The following is a 15,323-nucleotide window of genomic DNA, read 5'->3' as shown; positions in this document are numbered from 1 at the left end:
TGCATGTTTTGCAGTGCTTCAATGGAACCATGATCCCATCCTTTGTTTTTCAATGGCTTAAAAAGAATAAAATCTAGAGGTCAAAGGAAACCAAAATGCTTTRGTAGTAAAATTAAGTGGCCTAGAAATGTGAATTTCAATGAAAACTGTATCAATGAATCCATGAATCCATTTATGTAGCACACATTGGCTTCTGTATATGGTAGAATGCAACAACGTTCTTTTTTGTGTGAAATGCAAAAGAATCACCAAAATAAAAGCTGGGGTGATCTAATTTTACTCAATAGACGTTTCTCTAGCACACTAGAAGACATAAGATCAAAAAGCTGATGTTGTAGAACTGTGGATTTACTACTCAGAGGTGCACAGAAATGCGTATTCAAAGCTAGAGATCAAATATGAGACCCAAAGTCAGTGCAACTTTCCTCTCTAGTGGCAGTTTACAGTGTACCATGGGTATAGAGCCTTCACCTTGTTCCATAGTTCTGGTGAGTGGAAATGCAGTTTATCCATATCATTACAGAACAGATAGATAACAAAAATATTGTAATACAGTGAAGTTACTTCAAAATACAGTTCCTCTCAGTATTGGGTTGTGGGATTTTTTTTTTTTTTTTTTTTTTTTTTTGATGGACCATAAATAGGGGTTTAAATATAAATATTCAAGAGAGTCCACTATCTACAAGACAGCATCCTATCTTACACCTTGGGAGTGATTTAAAGTAAACAATTTTTAAAATAGGATTCCAGCAGAAGCCTATMCTACAAGGTTTCACCACCATTTTTAGATGACAGTTTGACACCATATACACAATATACTATCAATTATAATTTGCTTTTAACATTCAGGTGGCTCACTTCAGACTAGGGACCTTCATCTAAGCAGTGTACAAATACATTAGAAAAGTGCCTGGAGCGATTAAGATGAGTATCCAGCTGTATTTTGGCCTTGACTGCACAGGAGCACACTGTGGAGTATCTTAATAACATATTTACTGATGTTCAACTAGGTGCTAGAGAACAAAATTGATCACCGTACTGAAAWTTTTTTGCTGCTGCTTTACAGTGGTGAAGAACGTTAACATTCATCATACATATGGCAGACCCGTTGGCAGAGCACCAGCTCTGCAAGCACTCTCCACTTCTTGCAGAGGGTCTGTTAAATCCATCTAGCCCTGCTTCTACATAGTTTTCATTTTTTGCTCAAGTATATGAGCAACATGGAAGAGAAATGTTCTGGGATTCAGAGGGAGAAACTCTTCCCAGGCAAGAGGAGCTGAGGACATTTAATGCAACCATAAATATAATAGAAAGAAATGCAAAAGTATAAAGATTAGTCCAGATCTCCACTGGGGCAGGCAACCTGGTCAAATAATCCTATTTAGAAGTTGACCAAGTCTGGTTTTAAAATCAACTATTTTAACACTATTGGGAAGCTGCCCTAGAACTACCTTCTTCATAGAATTAAAAAAATTCTAGTTTCAGTATTATTCATGGCCATGTTATTCAATAGCTCAGCTAGTTGTTTTCCCACTTTTGTATTTACTTCTTTCACATATTTTTTAAAAATGTCCCTCCTCTGTCTTTCCTGTACTAGGTTAATGAATATAACTCTTTGAATCAGCTCTCTGTTGCTCTGAACAGCTATTTCTGCATTCAGTGACATTTCCTGTTTCCTGAGCACAGGTGACCAAAATCATGAATAATACTGCAGATGAGATTTGGAGTACTGGAAAWCAGTACTGATACTGGAAATAACTTCAAATGCACTGGTTATATCCCAGAATTGTGTTTGCTTCTTTCCCAACTGCATCACAGCAGAGGTCCATGGGCCATCYCGGGACCTTCTCAGACACTCGGGTCTTGTACTGTGTTGATGGTAGCTCATAAGCTCCCATGGGTAGGAGAAACTCCAGCTGAACTAACGATTTCTGGTGTGGCATTGTAACAACTGCTTTACAACTACTAGTAGAGTAAAACTAGAAGGATAAYAGAGGGGAAGACAGGTGCAGATAAGGGTCAAAGTATAGTCAGACTTTGCTATTCTACATAGTCACCTTCATCAGTATCGAGCATGTTTTCAGTAGTGACATGACTAAGATCAGTCCTGCGTTGTTTCTTTTCCCCTTGCCTTTCTTAAGACAGGAGAGAAGCATGTGAAGCAAAGTGGGTTTTTTTTTTGAGTAGTGATTTGTTTGTCTGGTTTTGGCTTTCTAGCTTTGGTTTTGCTGAGCTTTCAAACAGGTATGTTGCTATGCATTTATGTTGAGGCAGCCAGGTAAAATAAACATGTTCAGCACTTGGAAAATTACAGAAAAGATTTGCACAGCACCATAAGGATTTTTTTTTATTATTTTGTCCTCTGTTTTTTTCTTTATAATTCCTAACATTTTGCCTGTTTTTGACCACTGCTGAGTAGCATGTTTGTACTTTCATGGAAAGTTACAACCCATTACAACACCACGATACCGTTCCTGAATGGTAATAGATAGCTCAGAACCCATTATTTCCCCATGCGCATCACTTTACTGTTATCTACACTGAAGTGCACCTGCCATTTGGTGGCTCAGTCAGTCTGCTTCATGATGTCTTCCTTTCTACCGTCTTTGTGTTGACAGAAAACTTTGCACCTTTTATTCATCCCCTTTTCCAGAAGATTTTGGAGTATGCTGAAAAACATTAGTCTGAATGCAGTATCCAGAGGACTCCTCTAATTATCTTTGACCATTGTGAAAACYAATCATTCATTTCTGATGATTGTTTCCTATCTTTTAATGAGTTATTTGTCCATGGGAGAACCTGCTTCTTTTCCCATAGCGGTTAATTTATTTGAAAACATTTGGTGAAAGATGCTATTGAATGTCTTTTTAAATTCCATGTAGGTATATTGATCAGATATCCTCTCTCTATACAGAGGGATTTGTCTGTCTCTTTTCCTGTAAGCCATGTTTATTCATTTGTTCATTAATTCCATTCTTGAACTAGTTTGCTTGGCTTGGTCTTCACCGATAATGGTCCATTACCTAAGTCTTTCTCTAGAATTATTCCTAAAAACTGTTSTCATGCTAGCCCTAGAATTCTTTCTCAAACTCATTTTTGATACATTTAATTTTGTTGTTACATATATAACCTGCTGGGTGGATATACTTTCCTATTTTCTTCATTTGGATGTATCTTCAGCTTTTTAAAAGACAGCTTTGTAGCTGTAGCAACCTTAACTGAGTTGTTTAGCTAAGCTTTCTATTAGACTTTGTAAAATCTCTGAATTATGATCAGCTCTTGTTTGAACTGGAAGTGAAGTGTGAAAATCCTGGAGCAATAAATTCAAGGATTTAGAGGCTTTTGTTTCTATGGCCTTCTCCRTACACATGCTAAAGACGCCAAGAAAAAAACATGTTGCACCATCATCCCTATGAGTGACCATCTCTGTGAATCCTTTAGATGGAGACAAAAAGACAAAAAAAAGTTTTGTTTTGGCTTTGATCTTTATTATCTGATGAATGAATCTGAATGAAGTGTTGTAGACATGATGATCCAAGGACACAAGTGAAATGAGGTCTGGCAATACTTCAAAGAAATGACAATATATTTAACCAGTCTTACCTCCTTTTAAATGAAATTACTGTATCTGAGGTAGCCCCTGATGAACTGCTGTTTACAGAGCAGACAGGAGCCGTAGTCCTACAGAGAGTGTTGTCGTYAGATGATTATACTCTTTTCCAGACTCACTCTTGGCATGTGAGGTGTTCCATCAAAGACAGCTTTGCAGTTTTGTTGCATGCCAGTCGTCCAACAGCAAACTAGATCCAGSTCTGAATCTAGCCTAAAGACTTTCTTCATTCAACAGAATGCAATACATATACTAGCTACTTTGCACAGAAGATGGTGCACAGCAAAACTAAGAAGTGGGAAGAGGTTGCAAAGAAAGTTTTGAATTACTGATTAAAATGTCAGAAATGGGAGAAGGAATACTTCTTGGCACTATACATGACTGAATTTTAGCTGAAATCGCTCAATTAACGCATATAACCCAAGCAACTTTTGTTGAGTGCTTGGACCATCAAAGAAAAAATATGACTTTTCATACATATTGTGCAAAACAGGAACTCAGAACTGTAGTTTTCTCTGACGACCACCTGCACTGAAAGCCAGAGGAACCAGCCTTCACACCTACAACACATATCAAGAGATGTAGACAGACATTTTAAGCTTGTTCCACTCGTTGCTTTGCCTCATTTTGCTTCCTAGTATCAGCTGGTTCTCTTTTTTTGCTTTCCTCTGTCTGCAGATTATCCTACAGATTATCCTATCCTTTATTCTCTTCCCTAATGCCTTGTATAGGAAGAATGACATATACAAAGAGGTATGGAGAGAAACAAAGACATGTAGATGAAAAGAAACCCTGAAATCCACTCAGGTTGAATCTGACTTGCCAAAGGCAGGTCTATATGGTGAGTAACTCCTTCCTAGAAAGAACTGAGACACTCACCACACTGAAGTTAAAAAAAAAAAAAAAAAGAGCAGATTGTGCTGCCTGCTGGTAGGTCTAAGATGTGAGTCTCCTGCAAAAAAGGATGCTAGGAAGAGTGGAGAGAAGCCTACTGCAAGCACCTGGTGGAAGGGGTTGTACCCAACTTTACTATAGCTTGGAAGCCACTCTGAGAAGTATAGACTTAATGGACTTACAGCAGAACTTGCCAGCAGCAAAATAAGGGAAGGATCTGTTGCAATCTTTGTATGCTTCCGATACAAATGGGAAAAAAAAAAACTCAACAGGTTAATAGTTATGAGGTAGGATGACAGACATCAAGGAAAACTGAAGTGTTAATACCCTACTTGGTATTAAGTAGTCACAAAGACTGCACTGCAGTAGCAGTTTCTTTCACGTTACTCATGAGCTGGACTGAAGAAATGTTAGARAAAAGAAAGGCTATAATCAGTAGAACTTAAAGCAACTTTGGAGAAGCATGGTAGATAGAGGTTATGTTGACAGTGGTAACAACACGCTATAAATTTCTTCAGCTCTATTAAGTAGACTGTTACTTGAACTGGTGTCTGACTTTGACTTTCCCAATACAGGTCAGAGAACAATTGCTACTGTTCATTGCAAAGTTCCATTATTCCTAGATTTGATAGACAATAGATTTTTTTCATCATGAAAAACTGCAAAAACAGATATGGCACCATTTTTTTCTTTCTTCTTAGAACGTACTGAAGAAATTATAGAAAAAAAATAACACAGGTGATCATTAATTAATTCAGTTTAACTTCAATGGGAGAATGAATGAGAATGGATCTCAAATGTAGTACTTAGTTTCAGAGAGGAAAATATTGAAATYAAGGAAACACACTAGCAAAATTGAGTTTTTAATTTCTGGGTAAGCAAACCTGTACAGACTGGTCTCCAGATCCAAGCAGCAGAGCAGCCACCTCAGACAGGATATTCGAAATAATCAGAGTTTAAAGAGAAAAAAATGGATTGATCATCAGGAACTTGGATGCAAGGAAGTACAGGAGAAATGGGAAATGAAAAAAAAWGCCATAGTACTTCACTAAGAATAAATTGTGCCACACTAGCCAGCCACTCAAAAAAAAGTAATAATAAAAATGCTTTTCTAGATCAAAGAAATAGAGTTGACCTAATCTGAATGGATTTCATGAAAACATTTTAGTATGCTACCTGAAAAAATGAATTAAGCTAAGAAAGAAATTACTATAAGAACTGAATATGAATAAAAGCTGTGAAGTTGTTTTGAAAGGGAACTCTCAAACTAGAGGAATGTTACTAGTGGACTTTTTTTAAGAATAACTGCAAACAGATTTTATTAATTATTTCATTGGCTAACTTCACCTACGAAGAAGATGTATGATTAGCCATTGACAGCTTCAAACTTTGTTTGGAGCAGTGTTAACAAAACAAAGGAGTGGAACAGCATATAACAAAGGGGATGAAATTCATGTTACACGATGGGTTTTATTCAATATCCTGGAACCTAATATAATTCCATACAAAGAAAAATTCTTAAATATGGCCTTTTTACTGTAAAGATGAACGATGCTAGTCAAGCTTCTTAGTTGTGTTGCAGGCACAGAATTAAAATATATCAAATAAAATTACTATAAAATTGCCACAATACGAATTTCATACAGTAAGGTYCAAGGGGAAACAAAGGGAAGAATGAAAAATAGTTTTTGCTTCATTAATTTTGCTTGATTAATTAACTATCATAAGGCTACTTAACTTTCAGAGACAAATAAAATCCTCCAACATAACTGAAYTCCTGTTTTTACACACTATTTCAGAGTGCCACACAACTTTTGTATATCCTTATCTCCCTTCAATCTTACAGGCAAAACCCATAAACTGGAGATTAAACAACAAGATCAGTAGAAACAGTACCATTTGACACTAAGTCCAGCCTCCTCTGATCCTGGGAAAATATTTCAGAACTTGGGCTCTTGCTCCCGGAGCTGTCCAGTGAAGCCAATGGAGGACATGRAGTCAGAAGCACTGTAGGACTTAATGAAGACTTACCTGAAATAACATACTGTGAGATGCCTCAGGAAATGCAATACTAGACAAAATCCTGTTTCATGACCCAAGCCAGCCAGCTCATCTGCAACGTCTAGCACCATAACATGTACGTGTACCAGCTCACGTCTATAGTTGGGCAAAGTACAGAAATCCCTGAAGACATCCGGACATGCCAAAAAATTCGCAAGAAGCCTGTGGGTTAAATGAAACTGATGACACTCTTATTTTAAAAAAGCATTCTGACACCATTGTCAGGCAATACYGGAATAATAATGCACAGTTCAAGGTCATAAACTCAGGAATAAATAAGAACTTTTGCTATCAACACCCATAAAAATGGGGGAAAAGTTGACTGTTCCACTCCCACAAGGAGTGACTGTGACATCCCACAAGGACTGTGGGATGCTGATATGATGTAGCTTTGAAAAACATCAAAAAGTTAAAAACACTCCAAAATATCAGTGGTTCTATTTTTACCATGGATAGGAAGGTATTCACGACACCATAAAAGGTCCTGATGAGACCTTACCTGGACTACTGTGTATACTCCTAATCATGCATATTAAAAAAAATACTGAAAAGTGGAAAAGTTGGTAAGATGGGGTAGAAGAATGGCTGGGGAAAAACATCGTTTTTTATGACAAGTATGGCATGGCTATTTTTGCAAAATGGAGTCTGAGCAGGTTTTGGCAGTCCTCTATAAAAAACGAAGAGGTGACAGAACGGAAGGGATTTAATATAGCGAGAGAGAAAGATGATTTAAAGAGTCAAACATGTCACAAGCACACAACAGTGTAAACTGGTTGTGAATACAAGTCAGCTGAAATCTTTAACCATTTAGAGGAATAGAAATAAGGAGCAACCTTATGACACAAGTAGTTCCAAGATGGAGTTTGATACCTCTATAAATTGCTGGCTTTGGACTCTACGGCTGAGGAGGTCTTCTCCAGTCTTGTATCCTATGTCAGGATTGGAATTCAGTCTKAAAGCTTTCGTTTTCAAAATGTGTATCAAATTTACACATTTGCCACCAGCCAAAATTTATCACCACCTGCTATCTTGTATTCAATTGCATTACACAAGAGTGTACATTAATGTAGAATGTAATCCTTGTAATTATTATAGTTGGGGAATAAATGGGGCTGTGCATGGGCAAGTGTCTAATTAGGCATGTAGTGGTTGCATATATTTGGAAATACCCTATTTGTCTATGGAATCATACTGACTGCTTCTGCTTATACAACTATGTGTGCAGTTGCTACTCTTGCATAAGGAGAATTAGGCTTTCTGTTTTAATAATATTGCACCCTTCTGTTCCATTCTGAGCCTTTAATCTTGCTTCACATGCACTTCCATATTATAGCAACAAATAATTGTATATTCTTTAAATTTTCCATTTTGTAAAGTGCTAGTTCATGACCTCTGTTAAAATGCATACAATGGTTTAACTTTACTTAAATTCATTTTAACTGAAAAAAATCCCAGTATAGCTATAATAGTAAAAAAAGAAGATGACTTTACCTACTTGAGAATTTTAGTTTTGTCTTCTTTTTTCACAAGAGCTCTATGGTTTTAACATGTCACATATGTAGTTTCACAAGTTCTGTTTGTTTTAGATTGAGATGACTTGGCCTTATTAGCTCTTTCTATCCCTTCTAGTTTTGGTGGGGTCTCAAGTGCCTTCTTACTTATATTGCAAAAGGAAATCCTCATAAACCACGTAAAGCCCTAAAAAAGCTGAGGGCAAAATTGAGTGGATCTCTGCTCTTGTAGGCAGTGTTTTCCTCTTGTGCAGTGTTGCCACTGGTGTCAATGGAAGCTCTGCAAAAAGAAAGGGAATCGCAGCGTACAGGTTCACCCTCCACATCCAAAATGATAGGCTTACCCTCAGTATATTTTCTGTATTTGCTATATATTTAAGGGAGATTATTGCTGGGATTTCTAGAGCAGAATGTCATCACTGCAGCACTTCTGTAATCTACAGATAATGGTCTAYGAAACGGAAATACAGTTTAAGGAATTGGGCATGGTATGGGGCTATTTTCCCTAAGATTGGCAAGATGCTTGTCTTTCTACTGAATTTGTAGAGGCACATGCTTATTTCTGTATTATCATTACTTCTTTTAGATGAGTCACCAGTAAGTGATAGATAAAAATTTAAGATAGATAAAAAATTTAAGATAGATAAAAAATTGTTTGTGTTTTTAAAAACTAACACTTGGATCTTCTCTTCGGAAGATGATATTTTCTTTTGTTTATCTATAGTAGATATTGAGATTCCTCCAAACTAGTAATTAGTTTTAAGCTTAATTTTATCTCTTTATTTCTCTTCCAACACACAGACATATATGTACGTACGTAAATGTACAGATGCATATCCCATCAAAATGATTTCAGCACAGGTAGGAATACCATGAAGCAAAAGTTTGGCCTGCCTATTATAGTGAAGGCTGACTGCCACCTATGGGTAAGACTTCATCTTAGCATATTTAGGATAAAATGTTAATATTGTTTATTGTAATTGATTCAATTTATAATTATTCTAGCTGGACATAATTTTATTCATTTGCTATATAATTTGTCAACAGCAATTATGTCTTGTCTTCTGTAAGCTGAATATTAAAACCACCTCTCTTATGAAGAAGCATCAGCTTTAAAATGAGTAAAAAAAATGGTMGAATGTTCTTCTTTTTTCTTATTCTGAATAAAGGATAAATACAAGTATCCTAACTCTCCATGCAAGAAAAAAATACTTCATAGTACATAGGTACATCACAATAGATAATGCTGCATTTAATGATTACTATTATTTTAAAGTTTAGCTAACCCAATGAGTTAATATTTTTTTTACTGCTTTCTTCTACCCTATACATAAAAATATCTTAGTTATGCAGTCTCATTGAAATGTGCATATAACCAGAATGCAGTAGTAATTTTTATTCAAAATTGTTCATTTTTCAAAGGAAAAATGAAAGCTAGGTGGTGTAGGCACAGAATAGAAAAATAGAAGGCTTGATTATGTAAGATGTGCTTTTTCTTATCATCAGTTTAATTAGCATTTACTTAGAAAACTCAAAAGGAAGCAAAGACTAAAATGTCAAATTTATTGTATTAAAAATATATTTTCCAAATCAGCTTTCAGATACTTAAAAGCAAATAGGCTGACAATTCTGTACATCTGACTACTTAGTTCAAAAAAAAAAAAAGGTAGATTATAGCCACTATACTGTAGAAGGTTACATTAAAATGGCCATCACTATCCTTTTTTTCAGAAATTGTATATGTAACAATAGTTGAAAGTCCAGCAGATTAACACACACATTTCATTTGGGGGGAAAAACACTTTGCTGCAGTAAACAGAAGTTGACTGTAGCCATTATATTTCTCCCTTTTGGGGCAGGGGCATACTGTTTCTGAGTGAAAGGAGATAGATAGGAATTACAAAAGGAAAATTATAATAAAATAGATAGCAACTAATAAAAGCTAAGAATGAGTTCCATATTCATTTTTAAAATCCTCCTTTTAAATTGATCCTCGTCCTGGGCCTTCTAATACGTGTTCTACTTCACTATATATGCTAATAAGCTTATCTAAAAAACAGAAATAAATATAACACCAGTGCTTATCTTAAGCATTTCCAAAAAGCTGTATTGAACTTATGTTATAAATTTATGAAATATTGTAAAAGCAATATATGCCACTTAAGTATCAGATGTTACGACATTAATATTTCATGCTTACTTTTCAACAGCATCACTACATTACTACTAATGTAAACAATTCAGACATTCATAGTAAAAATATTTGTGCTTAATACACAAAGGCAACTTAGAACRAAATTAACTCTACTCCATAGTAATTAATTTCCAATACACTCTTTTTCCTATTATTGAAGTAACATATTTTAGACACTGCAAATATAGCATTTTCCAATTTACTTACTTGCATCCACTTCGGCAACAAAATCAAGCTGTCAGCAGTCCAGCAACGCTTTCCTGTATTTTCAAACCACTGTGTAAACTTAACCCATTTATTCTCCTTGGATAAAAACTTTGCTTCTTCCTTTTAGCATGCTTGATGAATCTAGTTTAAAACAAAACACAGAACTGCATGAGCACCTGTGACAAATTACCTGTCTCAGCCATTGTACTCTTTGCTTTTTAGTCGCTCACTAGAGTAGTTTAGTAGGTATGCTATTTTAGAGTGCATTCCTCCTTCCCAACCCTACTCCTAGCAAATGGCATTAAAAATTATTTCTCATGAGTCATACTAAAACCTGAACAGAATATAGTTGAACCTTTTAAAATTAATACTAGTAAAAGAGAAATAAACACATAAACTAGTCCTCCGATTTCCAAGTGCAACAAAAAGGTAAACAAAATAGAGGATTGCTAAATCAATAGATCAATTAAGAGAACACAAACCCCCTTCCATCCCTTATGCCCCCTTCTATCATGGGGACACTTCACTGAGTTACTACTTGTATACTTACACAAGTAGTATAAATATGCAAGTAGTATATGTGCAGACTGAGTGAGATTTTTTTTTCATTATATAACCAGTATTATGAGTTCTGAGAAATTCCACTTTCAGTCTTTAAAACCGAGGCCTTGTTAAAGAAGAGGTTACTTGGGAAGATATTTGATATTGGCAAACTGAGCTAGATTTCTCCTGATTTTCTTCTGCATATGATCTCTGTGCATGATAGGGAAAAAAATAAATACCAAGCAACCCCCCCAAATTCTCTGAAGTGCTTGTTGTTAATTTTATGTCTTTATGAAGTGACAAGAAAAAATTCACTTTCCAAATAAAGAAATGCAGAACATCATAGCTTTAAAAATATCATTCTTTCTGTTCTTTACAGATGTCTCATCAGTTTCATCTGAAYGTTGCTTATAATGTATCATACAGATTTTACTACTTAGTACCTTTATGGATTTTTATTATCTAATAACTTTGCTAATTGGTCACAGATTTTTATTATGCTACGTTATTTTTCCAGTATTTAGTTAAATGTCCGTATTTTTCAACACTCAAAACATTACTGTATTTTTGTCTATTCCACCGTGCTTTGACTCTGAAGAGGTGCATACAGACACATATAATACAATATGCTTATAGAAGCAATTAAACAAAAAGCAGATTTGCTTGTGATACACTGAAATGAATGGGACTTTCTTCCTGTTTGTTCATAATAATTTAGTTCTTAGTTGAGAAAGGGAGCAAAGCACCTGAACTGACTCATTTTGTATTCCAGAAGTGCAATGAACTTCACAAAAAGTCTGTGGTTATCTCATTTTTTAAGTAACCATGCAGAACTGACAGCTATTAACAGCAGCAAGGACTTGCATAACGAGGACTCGGAGGAARGGCTTAGTGCTATCAATGCCCGAGTGATTTAAAGAGAATGAAGGCATGTTTTTTCTTTATAATGCATTATGTAACAGCATAGAGGGCAATGAGACATACAAAAAGGTATAGGACCCAGAGTTGCTCTTATACTTGTTATTTATCATACGAGTGTTTTATAGAGCTTATAACAGAAGGCTTATGAAACACCTAACTTAYGAACAGTATCCTGTACAAATGAGTTTAAAATGTTTTACTTTACATGTTTTATGTTTTCTACATCTTTAAGAAAATCTAGTAAATCCTTTAACTCATTTTATTCAACCTTCTGCAAAATATGCAATCTCGGATAAAATAACATTGTCAAAATCTGTGATAGCYGGACTCTTCCGGTTCACATTAGTGTGAAGAGAAAACTGTTGTTGAGCTGACACATTGATAAATTAGGAGTTCTGCTGAAGAATAGCTAAAAAAGGTGATTCAATCTTGTCGCTACTGTGTAAGAAGAATAAAAGAAGTGGAGATGTTATTTATGGTATCATGTCTTTTATCAAACCCTAAAGGGTTCTGGTGCATCAAACACACTTTCTTTTCTGAGATCTGCTTCTGGCTTTACTGGTATAAAATACCAACATAAACAAACTAAACTAAATTGGCCTAAAAATAATATAGAGATGAGCTTGGGCCAAATGTATTTAAACATGAAAATGAAAACCAGAATATAGAAAGCTTGATTTTAGGGGACCAGAGGGAGGTCTGTTCCCTTTTTACAATAGARATTCTGGTCCTGTAATGATGAAATGGAGAGCTAGTAGGATTATGAAACACAAGTAACATGAAGGGCAAATCTGACTGTAAGAGAAGGAGAATGTTAATCCAGTCACTAAAAACTTAGCTGGGTTTGTTGCTTAAATTGACTTAAAACACTGCAGTTGCCATGAAATCAATAAAGTTATATAGATTTACCTAAGATATAATCTTGCATATAAGATAATGTGGTCCGTCATCTTCTGTTAGGATACGTAAACAGATGTATGTGGAGAAAAGGCTTTTTTATACAGCTGCTTCATCTTTAACTACTCAAAAATTACTTTCAAAAGAGGSATTTTAAGTGCTTTTGCTATTTTACCCTTTTTCTCTGTTGATCTGAACCTTGTGTGATCATTTACACTGAAGTGAAGTCAGGTTTAAACACTGTTTTCAGTCTCTCAGTGTTTCACACTTATCTGTGCTGCAGCAAATTACCACGAAAGGCTCAAGATGGCAGAGAACTGGGGCCTTGATGGTTTTTATCTTCCTCTCATGGAAATCACTGAATGCTCCTACTGCTTATTTCTGAATCATACAAGAAGTCCTGCAAAAACACAAGCGGAAGCAAGATTTGACAATCCTCATCCTTCACCAAAATGGAAAACAGGTAAGGAGAAGAAAGAAATRGGAATACAGAGGGAAGGCTTTCTTATTTCCTCTCTCCCAAAGGGAGAGAAACCTTGACACGTACCTCACAAGGATACAAACTGGGATGCACCTCAGATTTGTGATTCTTCAGTGTTTTCATTTTGGGGGGAAGGAAGAGTTGTTCTTCTGAATTCTGGTTTTCTTTTACTAGGGCTTCTCTATAAAGTATGCACAGTGTCTCCTTTAATAATGTTTCATGTTGCACAGAAATTTTTTTCTTAAAAAAAAAAAAAGTTCCTAGCGTTCCTGTGACATAAGTTTTGTTCTCATTTGAATATGAGGGGTAAGGTGGGGGGGCAACAGCAGGAAGGCAAAAAGTTGAGTATTTTGTTCAAAACCACAGGCAAAGCCAGAAACCAAGATTAAATACAAGAAATGTCTCAGCTCACTTCTGTTTTGCTTACTGTTCTTAACACACACATYCACCTTTTGAGTACGCACATTGGCATCATTTTGAACATCGTTAGGGTATTCAGGCTATACATTAACATATTCTGGATATAGAAAAAAAAAGAAAAATTTGAAGTGTATTAGGCAGTAAACAATAACTGCCTAATGTCTTAAAAAATGCTATTATGGCTTGATGGCAAAGTAGATTATCACATTCTTCTTTCAAGCTCGGTAAGCTCAATAGCAAGTGAAATGAGTTAAATTTTCTCAGTCCCTGAAACTTAATTTTTCCTCCATATCACATGCTACGTAGCTCTTAAATATCAGGGTCCTTAAACCTGAAAGCCTGCTTTTAGACAGGCCCTGTAATAAAAAGGCAATGCATTTCAGGTAGAGGCCAAGGAAAACGGCGCCAGTTCCTGTGGGGCCGCTGCTGTAGCGCCTGGCCCGGTACCCAGCAGGTATCCCTCAAGCCAGCCTTACCTAAGGCTTTCATTTTTTTATTAGGACTACAATTTTCTCACCGCCACTGAAGCTCCTTAGCGAAGGGCGGCGTGACGACGGCACTTGGCACGGCGATTCCCCCCACTGCCAGGTGCAACACTCACATCTGTGAGTGTTTATTATTATTATTATATATTCTTTTAAGCAGGGTGCCGGTGAAGCGGTGTTTACCTGCGTGCGGGGAGCTGCCGCCGCCACGCAGCCTTGTCTGCGTTGCCGGAGCGGGGTGAAGGAAGGGGTGAGGGGGGAGACCCGAGTCCCCCTTCTCGGTGCGGGGTTAGGGGCTCCTTGCCCGCAGCGGGGCGGCCGAGGTGCTCGGGCAACGGTCGCGTCCGGCTCCTCCTCACGCAGCAGCCCGCAGCCGCTCTCTCCTCGCCTCACCAGCGCTCCGAGCCCTCCGCCTTTTTCCTCTGCCTTCTCAGCTTTGCTAACCGGCACGGTGATGTGTATTTCTTTTCCATCCTGTTCCTCTTTCCGTAAGCCCACTATGCAGCCTCAGCAAGCCCGGCTGATTCTCAAGTGATTTTTTTTAAGCTCGCCACGGGGGAAAAAAAGGGGAAAAAAAAAGCGCAGCGGAGGTACACTCCGCTTGATATTTATGCTACATTTCACTGCCCCAAGGATGGCACTACCGGAGCCCTTAAAACAAAGGCAAAAACTGCACTTTCCACACTCGGCTGCAAACCTCTCCCTTCTCTCCCGAGCAGGCACCACCACGTTACCCGGCTCGCCCAACAGAGAGGGAAAAAAAATGAGGGAGGRGGGAAAACTGATGCACTCTCTCAGAAAATGCAGATTTTAGCAAGGGAGGGAGGCGAGCGCGCCGGGGCCGCGGCAGTGGCGGCGGCGGCGGCGTGGCGGGGCGCACATGACAGCCCGCCGCGGCGCGCTGTATTTCCCTCCCTTAGCGACAGGGGAGGCGCGGGGCGGTGGCGGCGCTGCCATTGGCGGAGGGCGCGGCGCGGCGCGCCGATAGGCCGCCGCCGCCGCCAATGGCGCGCGTTGTATCCGGGAGGCACGGGGCTGTGGAGCTATTTAAATCCACCTCGGTGATGTCAGTGGGGGCGGCGGTTGGTGGCGGAGCGGG

At 37.6% G+C, this 15,323-nt stretch overlaps 1 long non-coding RNA gene across 9 annotated transcripts in view; it reads right to left on the bottom strand.

The window, feature by feature from the left end:
• The window catches only part of LOC146594752 (uncharacterized), a 29,194-nt gene extending 14,098 nt beyond the window's left edge, over positions 1-15,096 (bottom strand). For 3 of the 9 annotated variants that reach the window (XR_014896082.1, XR_014896083.1, XR_014896084.1), the window contains exons 1-4: positions 13,386-13,442; positions 12,851-13,238; positions 10,478-10,618; positions 6,536-6,727 (exon numbers count right to left, since the gene is read on the bottom strand). This is a non-coding gene — a long non-coding RNA (uncharacterized LOC146594752). Of the gene's footprint in view, positions 1-5,820; positions 6,728-8,056; positions 8,357-8,833; positions 9,949-10,477; positions 10,619-12,850; positions 13,239-13,385; positions 13,443-14,407 lie in introns of those variants that run through there. The other 6 variants (XR_014896081.1, XR_014896080.1, XR_014896086.1 and 3 more) reach the window with 6 other exon arrangements.
• Positions 15,097-15,323: the final 227 nt, after the last annotated feature.

This window comes from Rhea americana, unplaced genomic scaffold (assembly GCF_003343005.1).
Source record: "Rhea americana isolate MKP2758 unplaced genomic scaffold, rheAme1 scaffold_25, whole genome shotgun sequence".
In the NCBI taxonomy this organism is placed as follows: Eukaryota; Metazoa; Chordata; class Aves; order Rheiformes; family Rheidae; genus Rhea; species Rhea americana.
Note: the sequence above shows the minus strand (reverse complement) of the source record. Positions and strands in the feature narration are given on the sequence as shown.